A 21,135-nucleotide genomic window follows, 5' to 3' on the forward strand; every position below is an offset into this window, starting at 1 on the left:
AGGTGGTTTTCATTATTTTTGTCATTGTTATAAATAATGCTACAAGGGACATATTTGTGTATATTTTCGTTGGAGTTACTTCCTGGCCTCAGATTTCTAGGAGTGGGGTTGCTGCATTGATGAGTGTGACCACTTTATTTACTTTTCTTTCCAAAGGTTGTGAATAGTTTATACTGGTACCACCAATTAGTTTGAATATATCAGTTTCTCCTCAAATTCACTAGAATTTGATGGCTGCAATTAATCTGTGTTTTGTAAGTGCAAATGGTGCCTTGTTAGCTTTTCTTTGCTTTTTTATTTTTTACATTTTTATTTTTGCCTACTTTGGAGCTTGGCTATTTTTCTGCGTCTTCACTTAATATCTGCATTCCAGAAGCTAAGCTTCCAACCGGCAGTGATCATTCCCTGCCTCTCTAAAGTCTTGAAAGAGTTGTAGCAAATCTGTTTCAGGGCTTCCAAGTCCTCAGAAGACAGCCATCAGAACTGGAGCTGCAAACATTGGACAAGCAGTATTGTCACCGTGCTGTTGGACTCTTGCATGACATTTGCTTGACTAAGTGAGAATGCGTACAGCCTCTGAACCTCTCCAATTCTTGAATGGCAGCTTCTGTATTTACAGTGGTTCCTTTCTTGAATTAAAAACCAGTCTTGTTTCTCTGTTGTCAGTCATTTTAATACTTAACTGCATGTAAGGTGGCAGCACTTTCTTCTTCTTTTTTCTTTTATGAGACGGAGTCTCTCTCTGTTGCTGCTGAGGCTGGAGTGCAGTGGCACAATCTCAGCTCACTAAAACCTCCACCTCCCGAGTTCAAGCAATTCTCCTGCCTCAGCCTCCTGAGTAGCTGGGATTCCAGGCGCCTGCTACCACGCCCAGCTAATTTTTGTATTTTAGTAGAGACGGGGTTTCACCATGTTGGCCGGGCTTGTCTGGAACTCCTGACCTTAAACGATCTGCCCGCCTTGGCCTCCCAAAGTGCTGGGATTATAGGCGTGAGCCACTGTGCCTGGCTGCTGTCTTCTTTAGATACATTCCCTTTACCTTTTCTAAACATATAATGGAATTGTCAGCAATGTGGGGATTCATGGCAAAATATACTACCGCTTAGCTCTTCCTCGCTGTCCCTGCTCTTGGCTGTGTCCATCCTGTGAGCAGTAAAAATGTACTTTGTCCCTGTAAATGCGTACTCAGCTCCTCATCTGTAGCAGGCCCTGTGGTCTTTTGGGGGAACTGATGAGGCAGAAAAGTGGATAGTTGAGAGGAAGAGAAATAGGACTCCGTTCTCATCTTCTAATAGCCTGTAATGTTATGTGTGAGGCTACGGCCTATACTGCAGGAACGCAAAGAAGATAGTGATATATTCTTTTGAAGGTGACACAGTCAGATAATTCTTATTAAAAGACTTGGATTTTCATCTGAAGGGGTGAGTGGAATTGTATTGTTCGAGACAGCAGCACGGAATAGCCTGAGCCACAGGGCTGCAAGCACCAAGGCTGCATTTAGAGATCTGTAAGCAACCAGATGGCTGCAGATGAAGCCTTCGAAGGCGTGTAGTAGAATATAGGTCTGGGACCAGCCTGGCCAACATGGTGAAACCCCATTTCTACTAAAAATACAAAAATTAGCTGGGCGTGGTGGCGCCTGCCTGTAGTCCCAGATATTTGGGAGGCTGACGCAGAAGAATTGTTTGAACCTGGGAGGCAGAGGTTGCAGTGAGCCAAGATCGTGCCACTGCACTCCAACCGGGGGACAGAGGGAGACTGTGTCTAAAAAAAAAAAAAAAAAAGAGAGAATATAGATCTGGGAGTTTCCTACAGACAGCATGTAGACACGTTTAAATGCTAGATTATGATTTTAATCTGCCTTTTGTAGATAATAGGATTATTTGAAGGTTCTCAATTGGGGAAATCTAAAATTCATTCCTAAAAAGGAACATAGGAAATAAGACCAACTCTAGAAAGATGCGGGAGAATGAGCCCAGGTCAGAAAAATGTTCTCCAGCAAGCCACACTTCATACTTTCTTTTGTTTTTGTTTTTTTATTATTATACTTTAAGTTCTATGGTACATGTGCACGACCTGCGGGTTTGTTCCATATGTATACATGTGCCATGTTGGCGTGCTGCACCCATTAACTCATCATTTACATTAGGTATATCTCCTAATGCTATCCCTCCCCCCTCCCCACTTTCCCCACCCCACAGCAGGCCCCATACTTTCAGACCATTGTTTGATGTTCAGCAATGTTTTTGATTCCACCTAAGCAAATGCCCCAAATCTCATATCTGAAGACAGGAGGGCCACTGATACTGCCACTGGACACAGTGGTATCACGCCTAAATGCTTTTTTGTGCTCCCTTTCCTTTTCTTTTTTTTCTTTTTTTTTTTTTTTTTGTTTGAGATGGGTTCTCGCTCTGTCGCCCAGGCTGGAGTGCAGTGGCGTGATCTCGGCTCACTGCAACCTCCGCCTCCCAGGTTCAAGCCATTCTCCTGCCTCAGCCTCCCGAATTTATGGAGGATAACAACAGTGTTTCTGGCTGTAGTGAATTTGGGGTAATGACTTTGGCTTACATCTACTTTATAAAAAATCATACATGACACTGCATGGATTTATGCAACTACCTTAATATTTAAAATTAAAATTTTTAACATTTTAAATGTGTTTGTCAGGGAGTAGTTTTAGAAGAATAGATGTGAAAAGTTCAGACATATTCCTGTCGTGAATTGCAGATAAAATGTGAGCATAGAGTATCAGAGCTTTAGTGGGCCTTCCAGGTCATTTAGCCAAACTTACAGGTGTGTGCCGCCATGCCCAGCTAATTTTTTGTATTTTTAGTAGAGACGGGGTTTCACTTTGTTGGCAAGGATGGTCTCGATCTCCTGATCTCATGACCGACCCAACTCGGCCTCCCAAAGTGCTGGGATTACAGGCATGAACCACCGTGTCACGCTGCCCCTGCTTTTTTTTAAACAAAGTTTTCATTCAAATCTTTTTTTCCTCCCCTAAATCCTTACAACCTAATAGACACTGAGGAGATCGTGCTTTGAGGCTTATTGTTTAATACAACCTTCATTCTTTAAGGCTGTGTCTATACATGCCTCTCATAAACCGTTGCATTTTAATAGGTTTGTTCTGCAGCTACGTTTTGTTTGAGGAATCTTTCTGAGCACACAAATTCATCATCACTGGTATTTGGACAGTACTGATTGTGAAGCACTTTCACATATATTCTCACTTGAGGGAGATATAGATATCTCAATTCTGAGATGTGCGTGATGTGCTTCTTTCAGGCATGACGAAACTAAGACTCACCAAGATTAATGATTTCTCCTTGGCCATATGCTTGAGCACTGTGTGAGCACAACTGGACTTTGAATTTTGACATGTGCTTGATTTTAAGTTCTAAACACCAGATTAAGGGTGTCAGGTTTTGTTTTCATTTTTGTAATGTTTTTACCATCGATGAAAGCTGGCATCAGTCATCTGAGTGACACTGTCCCTTGAATGTGGCTTTCCCATAAAAAGAAAACATTCAGAAGGTTAAAAAAATTTAATTGTAATGGCCATTAAGTAGAATAAGTTCATAATTATGGTAAAATACACTTTCAATGTGTCTCTTCCATTCAGAAATTAAAGGATGATCCATTCTAATTTTTTTCTTTTACTATAATTTCACAAAGCAAGAGTTAATTGGGAGATACATCTCATCCTTTTGAATTATCTTCCCTCTGGTGGAACTGAATTAGATGTGTTAATATTTATTGGTTAACATAATTATAGGCTGCGAGAACAATAATCACACACTTAAAATATTAAAAGTATGTGCCAAGAGAAGGTGATGTCTGTAGTAGACTGTGTTGTGTTATAATTAAAAGGTACTTGAAAAGTCCTAGAAATGTAGACCGTTAATGCCCAACATTGATGTTTCTATTTTTGTTCAAAGCAAATTTCGAAACCTATAGAATTACCTGACTACTTAAAATAGGCTAGTAGGTCTGTGATTTCTCATTAGTCAAACATGTGTTGTAAGCTTTTTTGAATTCATGTCTCTATCATCTTTGGAAGGCTGCTTTGACTCATGGCCTAGGGAAAATGATATATATGTGGAATGTTTATATAGTAAGAGGTTCCAAGGAGCTCCATTCTCATAACAAGTCTGAAAAATGTCTGAGCTCTTGAAAATAGGTTTTACTAGAGCATTTTCTTCCTTTTTATTCTAGGGAGTATTTTCTACTCCCAGATTTTCTGACTTTAGTTCTGTTCACTTACTAATCCGTATATTGATTTTGAAAATTTGGCTTAATTCCACATATTCATTGATTCATTTATTCATTCACCTAACATTTGATGAGATCATCCTCTGGATCAATCATTGGAGATTTAAAGGTTAGTATCAACAGGTCTTTCCTTTAGAGTGATTTTTAATCTTACAGAAGAGATAAGCCCATAATCCCATAAGTAAAAGGGACTCAAAAGAAGGGCTTCAATGTGCTAGTTAAATTGTCAAGTAAATCACCATGTGTCAAAACTATTGGGAGATAAAATACAGGAATACCAACATTGTACCTTATACCTTTCAGTGTCAGGGAGGACTGCATACAGCAGGCCGTATTTGAGCTCACTTGGCTTAAAGTGTTATGGGAAGGGCATGGGATTCAAGGTGCCAGAATAACAAGAGTGAGAAAGTCAAGGAACGTGGAAAGTGAGTATTATTTGAAGACATTTGTCTAATAGGGTATGTAAAGTGTAAATTGGATTACCGCTGAAAAACTCAGACTTACTTAGTAGTACCTAAGTAGCCCTTTTGATGCCCAAGGGCTCTCGTAGTTAGAGAAATTTATGGGGAGATAGCAACAGTGTTACTGGCTGCAGTGATTTTGGGGTAATTACTTTAGCTCACGCCTACTTTATTAAAAAAATCATCCATGACACTGCATGGGTCTGTGCAATTAAACTACATTAGTGTTTGAAACTAAAATTTCTAAACATTTAAAATTTGTTCGTCAGGGAGTAGTTTTAGAAGAACAGATGTGAAAAGTTCAGAGGTGATCCTGCAGTGAATTGCAGACAAAATGTGATCGTAGAATATCAGAGCTTTAGTCGGCCTTCCAGGTCACGTAGCCAAACTCTTACTTTGCAGATGGAAAGCTTTTGCCCAGAGAGGGAAAGAACATTTCTCAAGGAGGCTCATTTAGAGACAGTTTAGTGATTCTTTTTATTTTCCCTGAACCATGACATAAAGGCCCAGCTTGATGATAAAACTACCAGGGGAGAGTTTGGCTTCCTTTGGTATCACAATTGGTTTATTCCAAAAAGTCTTTCTTTTATGGCAACTTCTTTTAAATATGCCTCAAACAGATAATAAAGAATTAGGCATATCAAATATGTACCTCAAAGGTAAACAGAAAACTTATGATATTGTAACATCTTTGAGCTAGTATATATCTACACCCAACCCATTAGGTAGGCGTGGTTTGTTAGTATAAGTATAGCTTAGACTCTAGAAGCTGTGCAGGGAGTGGAACGAAATTCTGTCTATTTCTTAGAAGACAAGGGATCAATTATGAACTTATGATTTTTGTTTTCCTTCTTTGATCAGAGTTAGGGTACAGTACTCATCTTCTAGTTTCTAGTACAAGGCTGTCTTTTTTCCCCCAAGTAAGTTTGGTAGGATTGGAGCTGACGACTAAGTGACTTGGAACACTTTTCAAAAAAATTATCTTACATTAATATTTCATGGTGGCTGGAGATTTAGTAATTTTTGAATCAAGTTGCTTTTGAATTGATTAAATGGGCTTTCACTATCCTCAGACTAGTGTGATACTGTGAAATAATAAGAAATAATATATAAACATATTTTTCTACTCCAGTTTCTGAATCAGTGTTTATAAATCCTTGTAATTTCCTAGGTGATAGGGGTGCTGGTAGCATCTTTTGTTCTAATATTATTTTGTTATTGACCTTGGTTCCCAACCCAGAGCTACTGATGTCCATGGAATTTCCTGAGCGATGGAAATGTCTATTGTTTTGATGAGGCAACTCTTGGTGGGCTCCTGGATTTCGGCTGGTTACCAGAATGACCAAGCAATGATTCGAAGCTTGGAACTTTAATCTCCACCTCCCATCCTCTGGAGATGAGAAGGGATCTAGAGACTGAATGAATAGCAGATCACGCCTATGTTTTGAAGTCTCTATAAAAATCCCTAAAGTACAGAGAGGTGTCAGGTTGGTGAGCACATCTTTATTCCAGGAAGGTGGCATACCCCAGCTGTATGGTAACAGAGCTTCTGTACCCAGGACCCTTTTGGTTCTAGCCCTGTGTACTTCATCATCTGCCTAGCCATCTGTATCCTTTACCATATCCTCTATAATAAACTCATAAATGTAAGTAAGCATTTCCCTGAGTTTCATGAGCAATTTTAGCGTATTATCAAACTTGGGAAGAGGATAATGGCAAACCCCAATTTGTAGTCAAATCAGACAGAAGTCTGGGTAACCGATGACCACCCCTACTCTGCCCCACCACTGCAGCTTGTGATTGACATATGAAGTGGAAACAGTCTTGTGGGACCTGAACCCTTAACCTGTGGGATCTGCAGTAACTCCAGGTAGATTGTGTTAGAACTGAATTGAGTCATAAGCCACCCATCTGATATCAGAGAATTGCTTGATGTACGAAAAAATAAACCCACACATTTGGTGCCAGAAGTGAAGTGTTCTGGCCAGGCATGGTAGCTCACACCTGGAATCCCAGCACTTTGGGAGGCTGAGGCAGGTGGATTGCTTGAGGTCAGGAGTTCGAGACCAACCTGGTAAACATGGCGAAACCCCAGCTCTACTAAAAACAAACAAACAAACAAACAAACAAAACTTAGCTGGGCATGGTGACATGCTCCTGTAATCCCAGCAACTCCAGAGGCTGAGGCAGGAAAATCGCTTGAACCCAGGAGACGGAGGTTGCAGTGAGCCGAGATCGCGCCACTGCACTCCAGCCTGGGCAACAGAGCAAAACTCTGTCTCATTAAATAAATGAATAAATAAATAAATAAATAAATAGAAGCGAAGTGTTCTGTGAGTAGCATAGAGAAGTGAGTTTTTCTTCTTCAACTAATATAACAAAATTTGGAGATATTTTGAAAATAAGAATAGGGCGGGCATAGTCTGATAGCCTCGTCTCCAAGTTTGCCAACAGGAAAAGCATTGGCTTCTTGATTCCCTGAGGTCCGCTCTCTGAAAGGAGCTCCATTTGTGTGAACCTGTCCACATTACCAGTTTATGTTTCTTTTTTGTTATTTCGAAACTGGGCAGGGTGACTACACTCCATTCCCCCTTTTCAGGAGATAGAGGATTATTCTAAAGCTACAAGAAATAAGATGTTGGCTCAAAGCAACAGCTTGCACGGTCATTCCCATTTCATTTTGGGATTGTTAGCTTGTGTCTCTTGTGTCTGGAGTTTGTCTTAAAGCTTCAGGACTTTGAAGGTTGGGGGCTGATCCTTTCTGAATGCTGTTTGTCCTATAAACAATATATTTAATTCCTCACTTTAAAAACTATTCTAACTTCTTAGTCTGTTTGGAAACTGAGTACTGAAATGCTGTGTGGTCATACGGACACATTGTAAACTGCAACCCCAGCACTCCCACACTGGGTTCCTTTCAGAGAGCAATAATGTATGAGGCAACCTGAGAAATTATTTCAGGTATGTGTGTGTTGTATTTAGAGCTTTTTATAAGAATTCGTGTGGTCTGAGGGCTTGGGTGCAGTGTAATCAGGGTGGAGCCTTGTGGTGCCCTGGATCTTCCCTTCTCATGTGTTCTGTGTTCTAGCTTGCAAACGCCATGAGGAGCTGCAGGGGTGATTAATTAGTAATTAAAATGTTTAATATTTCATATTATTCAATGCAAGCCAAACATGTAGGCTACTGGGAGATGAAAGCTACAACGTGCTGATACTGTGTGATGAGACATAGACTGTCCCTGCACACTAGAGACTTTGCTGTTTCTGGCAAGGCTGCTTGGGACTTGAGACAGGAAATGGGTAATACTCTTTTGGAAAAGAAAATGAGTGTGGATAGTGGCATCTTCCTCCTCCTATATTCACTTGGGAAAAATTTAGGAGCTTTTCATGATTTGCTGAGAAATGGATTTGTCTATGTATGGGCATTGTCTGCTTAATAATAGCTTTCTTTAAGAGCTAGGGTAAAAGTTGAAACGTTATAGAAACCTCTGTTATATGATATTAAGTGGAATACGGTAACATAAAATGTGCAAAACACCATTTTTAAAGAGAAAGGGATCTTATTCTTCACAGTGCCCATGTTTTATTTAGAGGATCTGGGTTGTTTTGGATTTACCTCTACCCACCAGAAAACTTCAACAGTTAAATAACAATGATTTGAGGGTGGAGGAGTGGTTAGCTGACTCAGAGTTGCATGCCATGACTTCTATGACAGGCAATTAATTTTTAGATGATATATAATTGCATTTCAATAACATTTATACCCCATCATTTTTTTTAGAAGATGATGTGTTTGTGTCATCTGTAATGAGCATAATCAACGTTAGCTTTAAATAAATTTTGTTTTGAGTGCCCTGAAAATGTAACATTTTCAGAGTGGAAATTGAGCCTAAAAATCTACCTTGCATTGCACCTCTACAAAGCTTTTGCACAAAAATACTCGTTTCACTTGTCCCAGTATAAGAACTGGCTCTGAATGTATCTTAGCTCCTAGCGGGGATAGGGGAGGACAGCTGGGCAGATCGCAGCTGAGTGCCATGGGGTGTTCATTCAGCTAAAGCATGGGAAGAGGCTGTCTTCTGTGGTTCTCTAGCCGTGGTCCTTGTGGTAGCCTTTAACTGTGATTTGTTTGTTTGACCTTGAGGAGTCCTTGGCTCCGAGATTATTATGTTACATTACACTGAATCACTCAATCCAGCATTGGTTTAAAAAGAAACGAACAAAGCTGCCTGTTGAGTTTCTCTATTTTACAACAGTATCTTAGTGGAAATAATTAGCTCTATGTCTATGCAGAAGCACACATCACATTTGCAAAATTAAAGAGTGTTCTTGTTAGGACGGGTTTCTCTATTTCGTTCTTCCTCTCCCACTGTTTAAATATCTATTTTGGTCATAGTGTTAGTATGAAACCCCATAGTTCTTTTCTTTTTTGATTTAAAAAGCAAATAAACAAGAAAACACAAGTCTAGCTATTTTTTTTTTTTTAACTCAAGATGACTGGATATAACCATGGCAAATATGTAGGATTGTTGTGTTTTAAGAGAAAAAGCCGTATCTCAGATAATCTGTAGTCGTTGTTTTGTCCATTTTGACATCTATTTGTTTACATACTTTATAGCCAAACTAGAGTATAGTGATAATAAGGATGATCTCTAGACAGAAGGTTGGAGGTAGTTAATAACCCATCCTACATATCACAATTTTTCATGTTCAGTAACTGGTTTGCCCTCCACGCAAAATATCACATTGGAATGTAACTGCTAAGGTTCTTTTCACACTGTGGAAAAATCACCAGTAAAGTTAAACACTGCCTTTCAGTGGATATATTAACAATAAAGACAAAACTTTAGTTCATGTTGCATAATTTGAGCATACATATTTCCTTATACATCTGTAAGCTGAAACTATTGAAATGAAATACACAAAGTGAGCACGTATTGCTGTTGAGCCAGCAGTTACAGTTTTCATTTGCAAATGCAGACAGAACCATTTGTGCATTTTTGTCTTTCTGCTTTGGATCCTACGCTGAGACCCAAATATGCACCTAAGTTATGGGGTCATGTTGAGGTTCCAGACTACAGAAGGGGATCAAATTATGTTTCATTGTATTGAGTCACAAATATTTCAACATAAAGTAAAAATTTTGGAAGTTTTACGTAACAGAGGCTACCTTATAGGAACAGTAGAAAAGTGTAAAATGACTTCAGTTTGAATAACAAAGAAATCGTTGTGATGAGTACCAGACTGTGAAGTCCCTGAGGCAAGGTTATCATTTGTTTTCTGGCACATGAGAGGCATACAAATTTATTTTTGCTGAACAAATAAGTATTGTCTTGAAATCTTTACATTTCCATTCTAGAAATATGCTAGAAAAGCGAATCTGTAATAGACATAGAGTTCGTGAGTGCATGACGGAGTTATAGCTGCTTTCTGATTTTTTTAAATAAAGAACATGTATTTGCATTAAGAAAAATAAGTACAGCTGAAGTGATTTTTTTTATAAGAACAACCTAACTGTAACCAATGATTCATCTAAAATTTTCCGCTTTACTCTTATATTGCCTTATATCACTTGATGCCAATGTACTTTGTTGAGAAGATGGTGTTATCATAGGGTATAATTCAATATTATATCCATTCTGTTACTGTTGAGATAACATAAGAAAGAAATATCAAGTCTTTTTCTATATTCTCCACAGAACTGAAGAAAACAGAGGACCATTATATTACCGTTTCCTAAATAAAGACCAATATGATAAATTCCTTTTATTCAGTGACAGGAAAGAAGTTACTTAGCTAATGTACTGATATATGCTTTTTTTTTTTCTCAGAAAACGTCAACAAAAACACCTGTATAGTTATTACATGATTGTTTCTTTCTCTTCTCTTCTCTTCTCTTCTCTTCTCTTCTCTTGTCTTCTCTTTTATATGGAGTTTTGCTCTTGTTGCCCACGCTGGAGTACAATGGTGTGATCTCAGCTCACCGCAACCTCCGCCTCCTGGGTTCAAGCAATTATCCCTCCTCAGCCTCCCAAGTAGCTGGGATTACAGGCACATGCCAACATGCTTGGCTAATTTTTGTGTTTTTAGTAGAGACGGGTTTTCTCCATGTTGGTCAGGGTGGCCTCGAACTCCCGACCTCAAGTAATCCGCCTGCCTCGGCCTCCCAAAGTGCTGGAATTACAGGCGTGAGCCACTGCACCTGGTCATATTACATGAACTTTTTGTGTTTACTGCCAGGAAGCTCTGCTTCATTAAAGGAAGCCTCTAAGATTCACCTCCTCCTTCCTTTATAAGTCTTGACCGAGTATTTGAAGTGTGATAAATATATACCAATTATAAAGCATTTCAAAACTAATTAATTGTCTAAATCTAAGTCATGCTTTTCAAATAGAAATAAACTTTGTGTCCATACATATATATTTGCCTGTAGACATCTTAAAAATGTATCTAAACTTCAGACAATTTTAAAAAGACAGTATTGAATTTTAAATGGATTCTTTGCTTATATTGATGGTAAATAAGGGGTCCATTAAAGTAGCATATTCTGCTGGTGTAAATGAAATATAAGATTTAAAGTGGGTTAAAAAGATATAATATTTACTTGTTCCTTTTAAGAAATAAGTTGAAGAAACAACGAAGCTTGAGGCATGTGTTGTCAGATGTATGAACCCATAAAGTAAATCATTTGTGAAGTGTCTTGAACTCTTTCTAATTTCATCTTGATGTTGTACTGCTTGTCTGAAAATGCTGGAAAATGTTACTTCTTAGATACTGCTAGAGGTGCTAAGCTTCTTACCATTCAGGAATCTTCTTGGCTCCCCTCATCACCCAGCCAACACAGAGTTATGTTTTATTTCCCAAATGGCCAACTTTGTTAACTTGATGCTTACCAAGGCAGTCAAAGTCAGGAAACAATTTTTATAAACAGCATCCTGGATGACTTAATATTCGATGTGATACTAATTTTAGAGCTTTTTCTCCCATCATTTAGTCTAGCATAGCTAAAATTATGATGTTTAACTTTGTTGATCCACAGTCACTTGTGAATGAGATCTCCCAACCAGGAAGGAAGGAAAGAGAGGAAAATCCAGGTGGTCTGTTTGCAGCTCTGCTAGCACAGGTTTCCTTGAGCGCCTTCTGAAGGAAGAGTGGATAGAGATGTATCTTTCAGGACCATTGCCTTTCTAGCACTATTGATCGTATCACGTGGGCAGAAGAAAATGAAGCAATAGATTTTATGACCAAAGTTATGTAAAAAGGGGCTGAAATGTATTTTGAAAACTGTGACTAATTAAGAGTGGCTTTTTGAGAAGTGAGATGGGATTCAAGACGGTGGCCATTGTGTATGTATTTCCAAGAGCCGTCTGAATACTCCCTTTTATTTATTTTTTGGCTTATTCACTCACTTATTCCTTTATTCACTGATTGCTGATTGAATACAAAGTCTCTGTCGATTTGTTCAAAGATATTAAAGAAGACCTAAATCCTTGGAAAGACATATTCTGTTGATTATTTGCAAGATGTAATATTGTAAAGTGGGATACTACTCAATTTGATCGATAGATGCAAAGCAATCCCTATCAGAATCTAAGCTGGCTTCTTTGTAAGAATTGACAAACATGCTTAAATTCATGGATGTTCAAGAGACCCAGAATTGCCAAAATAATCTTGAAAAAGTTGAGGAACTTTCCGACACACACTTCCCAATTTTAAAACTTTCTTTCAAATGACAGAAATCAAGCAGTGTGATATTGGCCTGAGATATACATAAAGATCAATGGAGTAGAATTGAGAGTCCAGAAATAAACCATTATGTTTATGGAAAATTGATTTTCAACAGGGTGTTGAGACATTTAAACAGGGAAAAAGTAGTTTCCTCAACAAACGATGCCGGAACAACCAGGTATCTACAAACGGTAAAACTGGACTCCCTACCTCATATCATAATACACAAATGTAAAGGATAAAACTATGCAACTTGTAGAAGAAAATAGAGGTTCATGAAATTGAATTAATCAGTGGTTTCTTGAACATGACACCGAAGCACAAGCAACTAAAGAAAAAATAGATGGGTTGGACTTCATCAGAATTAACCACTTTTGTGTTTCAGCTGACACCATTAAGAAAGTGAACAAACAATCCTTGGAATTTGCAAATCATTTATCAGCTAAAGGGCTTATATCTGGAATATATTAAGATTCTTACAACTCATTAAGAAAAAGACAACCCAATTAGGTAAGAAACAAGAGATCTGAATAGACATTTCCCCAAGGATATACAAGTGGATAATATGCCTAGGAAAAGGTGCTGGCCATATTTAGTGATCAAGGAAATCAAAACCACAATGAGATACCACTTTACACTCACTAAGGTGGCTATAATAAAAAAAGACAACATGTGTTGGCAATGTGATAGAGAAATTGGAAACATCATACATTGCTGGTGGATTGTTAAATGACCTAACCCTTTTGGAAGCAATCTGTCAATTCTTCAAAATTGGCCATAGTTACCACATGACCAAGTAAGTATATTCCTATTTATGTATCCAAGGGAATTAAAACATATGACCACACAAAGACCTGGATAGAGATGTTCACAGCAACATTATTCATAACAGCCTAAAAGTGGGAACAACCTAGCTCTCAGTTGGTGAATGGATAAACAAAGTGTTGTGTATCCATACAATTGAGTATTAACTCAGATATAAAAAGGAACAAAGCTCTGAAATGTGCTATGATGTGGACGAACCTGGGAAACATTATGCTATACAAAAGAAGTCAGATACAAGTGACCACAGTTTATGATTCCATTTATATGAATGGGCAAATCTACAGACCCAGAAAGATTAGTGGTTGCCAATGGCCAGGAGGAGGGGAGGATAGAGAGTGGCTACTAAGGATACAGGATTTCTTTTGGAAATGTGATTAAAGTATTCTGGAATTTGCTGCACAGTTCTTTGAATATACTAAGAACCACTAAATTGTGCATTTTTAAAGGGCATATTTTATGGTATGTGAATCATGTCTTAACTAAAAAATTTATTTTAAAAGGCTCTGTATTGAATAATTTGCCTAGAATACACAGATGGCATTGGGAGTGGCCTCTACCCTGAATAAGCTTACAGTCTATTGGGGGAAAATGCAGTCTAACAGTTATAGTACTTAAGTATACATAGTAAGAAAGAAGCACATGGAGGATGCTTATTGGACGGGAAAAGGAAGAAATCTACCTGGATGATCATAGAAACTGTTTGGTGGATAGTGAGTATTTGCAAGAAGAATCAGACTCCCGTATAGCTTGAGAAAGCAAAATGAAAACCTGTATCTAGGAACTGAGGAAGACAGTCAGCAATCTAAGGTCAATATTTTTCTAAAAGTAATGGCTGCTAAAGTACAATTTAGGCTGCCTGAGAAGAGAGCAAGTTTTCCTTCATTGGAAGCATTTGAAATGACATTCTGCTATTTACAAGGTGAATTATTTACACTCTTTAAATCTCAGTGTTCTGAGTTGATAACACATCTCAGAGTTGACATGAGGACCACAAGGAATAATACGTGTGTGTTTAATGTGAAAATACAATATCTTGTACATAATAAACAGTTATTACTGTTGGTCTCACCACCAACATCATTATCAAATGAATGTTGGCAGTAATTCTGGGAAAGGAATTTAGGCAACAGATGGGAACTGATTTGCATGATGCTAGGATTTCATGGTACTCCCATTGTTGGTTACAGAACTCCAAGAACTCTCATTCTTGGAGTCTTCTGTTTCCTCATATAAAACTTGGAAGGAAGAACAGAAGACCTTCATTCTGTTCCAGGCCCTTAAATTGATTATTTCTGTGCCTAAAGCAAACTGCTCAGCCTCAATCATGACTTTGCACAATTTGCTGTGATACCTGGTATAGATGTTTCATTTGTTAGAGTTGTTACTGACAGGAACCTCCAATGACCTTGGAACATGACCCGGCCTCTATGGGTATCAGTAGAATTTTGGTGAACACTGAGAAGTCTCTGGGTTTCTTTCAATCTGGGCTTGTTTCAGTTGGTTTGCAAACTGGACTTGTGGAATTAGAGGATCTCTCATGCCCATTCTAGCTTTGAGTTGATATTACTTTTGCCCTGTATTAAAGAAAAACTATATTAATATTTCTTTCTTTGCTTTTGTCATTTTACTATAGAAAATTTTGTTTTAACATTCGGTTGGAGCTGATTATATGCAACCCAATTATATGGATTTGTTATATGCAAACATAAGGAAGTATTCACAAATTTAAAGACCAAGTTCATGTTGTTCAAGATAATTTGAACCCAAATTCATTGTGCTCAGGATAATTTGGAACTAATTTTGTAGAGTTTAAGATTATGCAAGAGGCAGTATATTGTAGTAATTAAAATCACGGATTTTGGGACCACACTCCCTTGACTCTAAACATGTGGCCTGGGATGTCACTTAAACTTTTTGTGCCTCAGTTCTTTTATCTCTATAATGAAGATAATTATAGTATCTATCTCCCAGGATTGTAATGAGGACTAAATGAGTTTCCATGTATAAAGCACTTGAAACAGTGTTTGACATATTTAGCACCATATGCATTAGAAGATCTTATTGTTAGCTGCGTGCTTATTCTTAAATTGTCTGAGTTACTGCTTTTATATAAGAAGATTGATTTATAAATTTGGCCCATGATGTCCCATCCAACTCTTTGAAACAGATTATCTACCTCTTTTCAGCTGGGCATCTTTCTTATGATATCTGAGGACATCTCTCTGTTCTTCCGCTTTGCCCAGCCCCTTTGGTTTCTAATGCATAGAGCCAAAAGCCAGAGCTTGAGTCATAATGGTCTTGTCCTACCATCTGAAAGACATGTTGATTGCTGGAATGTTTCTGTGTAACAAGGTAATCCCTCTGATAAGTGAACAACCTTCACTTAAGTACAAAAATCATGACTCATAGATTATTTATTTGTCACAGTTTACTAAACCTATCATTGGCCTATTGGTATAAGTTATTCTTGTCATGTTTTACCTACCCAGACACTAAAGCATGTGAAGCAGTGGTTAAGTTTATTGTTCATCTGATTGACTTGGAGGGCTTGTTAAATGCCATTGCTGGGCTCCACCTTATGTTTTCAATTCAGTAGGGCTGGAGTGAGGCTCAATAATTGGCATTTCTAAGAAGTTCTCAAATGTTGTTCTGGTATGGACCACACTTTGTTAACCCTTTAAAGCTTCTTGTCAGTCATATGTTTGTAAACAGCACTGTCTTCCCCCATTCCCTCATTTCTATAGTTGCACACCCCTTCAGCTTGCTCTAGTGTCCAAAGTGGATGCTAGTTTTATGTCTTTTTTGTAGAGGAGGAAAAACCATAACCTAGAGAAGTATCTTTCCCTGCATACATAGTACATTGACAGAATCCGGAAGATGCCCTTTAAAAAAAAAAAATGAACATTTGTACCTACGATTCTTTCCTTAAATTTTTTAAATTTATTTTTATTGATATTAATTACGCCTGTAATCTCGCACTTTGGGAGGCCAAGAAGGGTGGATCACCTGAGGTCAGGAGTTCAAGACCAGACTGACCAACATGGTGAAATCCTCTCTCTACTAAAAATACAAAAATTAGCTGTGAGTGGTGGCGGGCACCTGTAATCCCAGCTACTTGGGAGACTGAGGCAGGGGAATCGCTTGAACTCAGGAGGTGGAGGTTGCAGTGAACTGAGATCGCACCACTGCACTCTAGCCTGGGTGACAAGATCAAAACTCCATCACAAATAAATAAAATAAAAATTGTGTAGATTTATAGTGTAGAACTTGATGTTTGATATATGTATACATTGTGAAATGACTAAGTCAAACTAATGAAAATATGCATTACCTCACATACTTATTTTCTGTGGTGAGAAAAAATCTCTCAACAAATTTATAATATACTTGCATCTACAATTCTTGAAAGAACTATTAGGTTTGGAAAACCAGAATTCTGAATTCAGTTCTGCCATGCCTAGAAACACGAATATCAGCTGTTGGATCTCTCTGAAGCTCATTTTGTTTGTCCATGATATTAATACCTCCTCTGCTTATCATATATGATTTTGTGAGAAGTAAATGACACATTGTACATTAAAGTGCTTTGTAAACTATAAAGCACTATACAAAGATTATTTTTCATTCTCATCCCAGTTATCACATGCAATATCTTGTTAAACATCATCTATTTTATGATAGGCACATCCTTCTCTCTCTCAGCTAGGGTAAATATTGACTTTTCTAACTGTTTTCAGGAAGGAAATAGTGCATTATAAACTACTTGCCTGGTGCACAGAATCCTTTTATTTCCCTCCTGTGATTTTTTTAAAATATATTTTCTAGTCTCTTGCTTTTTAAAGTAAACAATTAAGAAGCTTGTCATTTAGCCATTTATGCCTCTGAATACTTTTGTGTATGTGAGACGTTGTCGCAAACAAAAACATACATTATGAATTTTTCTCATAACATCCTTTTATGGGAGACACCCTACACATCACATGTATTAAGAATGAAGTAAGTGAGTTGCTGTTTTGCCTGAAATTTATTCTTTTTTTGTTTTTGTTTTTGGAATTTGACATGGGAAAGGGAATTGAGTTGAGCCAAGAGCAATGGATTCTCTTCCCAGTTGTGTAACCAGCAGGTTGTGTTAGATAAGTCAATTCCTCTCTCGAAGTCTCAGGTACATTTGTACATAGACCGAGATCTAGTCTTTTCTCATGCCTTCCACTCTCAATGTCTGTGTTCTTAGCTTTATAAGGAAGTTTCAGAAGATGACGTTCACCTTGATGAAGAAGTCTGAACAGAGTATCCTCATTTATCTGGCTCTACTCTGCTAACATATTTTTCTTTTCATGCCTCAGGTCTGACTGCTCTTTGCAATTCTGCCTGTTTCAGTGAAGCTCTGACATGTCTTTCCTTCAGGATGTGACTGGTCTTCACTGGGACTCTTAATTTCTTAGGTCTTACGTTTCTGTTAGTATGATCGGAAATAGAAGAGGCCATGTCCTGCCTTTAATCCCCTGGGATAGAGATGTTGGTGGATTGGGGGATTGAGGGGTGGAGAGGCTTTTATATTTTTAGTGAGTTTCTCCCTTTAGTGATTTTCAGAGGATCTCCCTATTAGTGCACAGTAAGAAGTATTTGTTCTTTTTGCCATGCAACAAATTGCTTAAAAACCAAGCAGCTGAAAACACATGTTTTCTCTTTATTCTTGGTGAGACAGGAATCTATGTATGACTTAGCTGGACCATCAACTTCTTGGTCTCTCACAACGCTGCAATCAAGGTTTTGACTCAGAGTCTACACTTGTATCTGAAGGTTCAACGGGAGAATGATCAGCTTCCGTGCTTAGGTGGTTTTTAATTTTTTTATATGGTTCAGTTTCTTCCAGGCAGTTGCATAAAGTGCTTTAATTTTTATCTGGTTGTTGGCTGGAGTCTATCCTCAGTTACTTGTCATGGGAGCCTCTCCACGTGGGATCTCACTACATCAAATCATGGAAACTGATCAAGCAATAGGTAGAGTTTGATTACAAGATGGAAGCCATAATCATTTGAAACCTAAATGTGGAGGGAACATCCCATCACACTTACTATAGTCTGTTTGTTTGAAGTAAGTGACCGGGATTAGCCCACACTGAGAAAGAGGGCATTGTACAAGGATGTGAAGCCCAGGAAGTAAGAATATTGGGGGGAATCTAAAAACCTGCCTATCACAAAAGAGAGGGAGGTTAGACTTACTGTCCACAGGGATTTAGTGCAAATATAAGTTTATTTGTAGAATCTGTCAAGTGAGGAAGCGGAGGAGCCATGTAGTGTATCATGAGAAGAATAGAATCTGGAAGGACTAAGAGGTAATGAAAGGTGCTAACAGATGTAGGCAGAACTCCACAATTGAAGAAGTTTATATCAAATGTGGTTTTAGAGGTCTTTTGATCTAACCACCTCAATTTCTCAAGGAGTCCAAGGCATACAGAGGGCCTTACTCAGGCCAGAAGTTGTGGCTGAACAATGAGTTGGAACAAAGTCCACGAACTCCTGACTTAGTACAGATTTTCAGCTTGATGTAATAAATATAGCTCTGGATTTGGAGTGAAAAGACAGACATGTTCAACTTTTTATTTGCCTCTGAGTGGTTGTGTGACCACACTCAAGGGAGAAATAAAGGAAGCTTGGTATATGGTTACCTAGTTTATAACATGAAGCTATCATTATCATGTATATTCATATTCATTTATGTCTGATGAACATATTAGCTTTTCTTTATGAAAGGTCTTTGTAAACTATAAAAGCCTTTAGAAAAAAAGTATGCTTTGTTTAAGTTATTAATGTGTAGGTTGAGGCAAAACAAGCACCCCCTTTTGACGTAAGGGATGAGTACTAGTTCATATAAATACGATTTTATCTCCATCTGTATCTGTATCAGCCATTTATTTCTGTTTGATAAACTATCCCAAAACTTAGTAATGTCTGCTTTACTCACATATCTGCAATTTTGGTAGTACTCCATGAAATTAGCTTATCTCTGCTCTGTGAAATGAGCCCAGGTGACTCAATTTGAGTGCAGAGGATTCACTATCAAGATACTTGACTCATGGCTGGCAGGTTGGTGTTAGAAGTGCGACTAGAGTTGTGTGTCAGGACCTTGGTTTCTCTTAATGTGAGTTCCTCTACAGGCTCACAGGGCTTTCTTACAGCATGGTGGATGAGTTCCAAGGCCAAGTATCACAAGAGAGAAAGGTAGAAATGCCAGCATTGTTTTGACTTAGTTTTAGAACTTACATGGAGTGTCCTTTCCACTATACACTGTTGGTTGAGGTCCACCTGGGCTCAAGGACAGGTTAGACTCCAGCTTTTTTGTTGGGGTCGTAGTAAGGCTCCAGACAAGTCTGTGGGCAAGAGACACTCTCGTGACCATCTGTGGACAGTACAGCCTGCCATTATGTTGTATTTTATTGCATTGTATCACATTTTGCTACATCGTATTTTAATGTTTTATGTTGTATTTTTTTCCATTTGTTGAGGACTTAATATCTGCCAGACATGTATATTCTGTATTAAAGTTGACTTAGTTCTCACAACAACCCTGTGATGACATGCTCCTTCTCATTTTCGCAAACGAGAAAATCAAGTTACAAAGATGGCAAGTAACTTGCCTAAGGTCAAACCAGCTCGTAAGTGGCAGAGTTCAGTTTCAAAACCAGGCAGTCTAGTTCTGGATCTCATACTTTTCACCACTCTGCCAGATTGTTTCTATGTTGTTATCTATTTTTATATCTTAAATAATACTTATGCCGTGCTGTTACTAATCACCATTTCCATCCTGTCTCTGTATCTCAGTTAGAGAAAGTGGGTAGATAAGGACTGGATACCAGACTGGATAGGGAGGAAACACGTGCAGGAGTATTATTACCTTTGAGAGAGGTGGATCTGAGCTCATCCCTAGGTGCTCCCGGGCCAGTTCAAGGAGATCTCAAGAAAAGAAGCAACTTGACATTTCACTGGTTTCGTACAGAGTTTATATTGGCCTTAATGATTTTGCCTTTAATTTAATAAGACATATGGGAGTCTAAGGAATCTAGGGAAGGCAGCTGACTAAGTAACATTATTTTAAAAAAATTGGAAATAGGGGCCAATATTTGAAGACTAATGAAATTCAGGGGCATCTATTCTCGTTCCACAAAAGTTTAGCTATCTTGTGTTCCATCTGGTGATCTATTCAATCAATTAACTCTTCCATATTGGGATGTTTGTCAGAGTCCATCTTACAAATTGAGGAAATCCACAGTCATTTGTGTGCTAGTTTGTATCAGTTATTAAAATGTACTTATTTATTGATAAACTTCATCGAACCAACAATTGTTAAGCCCCTACTGAGTGCAAGACACTGCAGATTACAATCAAGGGGAACACAATTTATATCCTTTCTCACACCACAAGGACTTATTCTGCAGGCAAAAGATGTGTAAAGCCATAATGATAGGAATATGTGATAAATATGATAATGAATTTATGAATAAGACTATATGGATACCTAGTGGAAGGTGTTCCAATATTCTCCTGGAGAGGTCAGAGGAGGTTTTTCAGACATAGCATTTAACGATATATATTACAGGAACTGGAAATGTTCAGCCCAGTTGGAGCTTAGAAAATGTAGGGCAAGTGATAAGTCTGGAAAGGAAGGCACGTAGATATGTTTCTGCAAATGCATACCCTCCTTCTGTCTTCCTGTCTGCCTTCTATACACAGTGATGACTCAGTACCAGGAATCTCAGGAAACAAACAACACACATGCACAATATAAATTCCTCCACAATCCCTCTATTTATCCTCAGTGCAAAACCTCAATTAACTAATAGCTCATCT

General features: G+C 38.2%; 1 protein-coding gene across 11 annotated transcripts in view; it reads left to right on the forward strand.

Annotated features, from left to right (window-relative positions):
• The window catches only part of LPP (LIM domain containing preferred translocation partner in lipoma), a 741,617-nt gene that overhangs the window by 366,863 nt on the left and 353,619 nt on the right, over nucleotides 1-21,135 (forward strand). The window lies entirely within an intron of this gene.

Source organism: Chlorocebus sabaeus, chromosome 15 (assembly GCF_047675955.1).
Source record: "Chlorocebus sabaeus isolate Y175 chromosome 15, mChlSab1.0.hap1, whole genome shotgun sequence".
Taxonomy (NCBI): domain Eukaryota; kingdom Metazoa; phylum Chordata; class Mammalia; order Primates; family Cercopithecidae; genus Chlorocebus; species Chlorocebus sabaeus.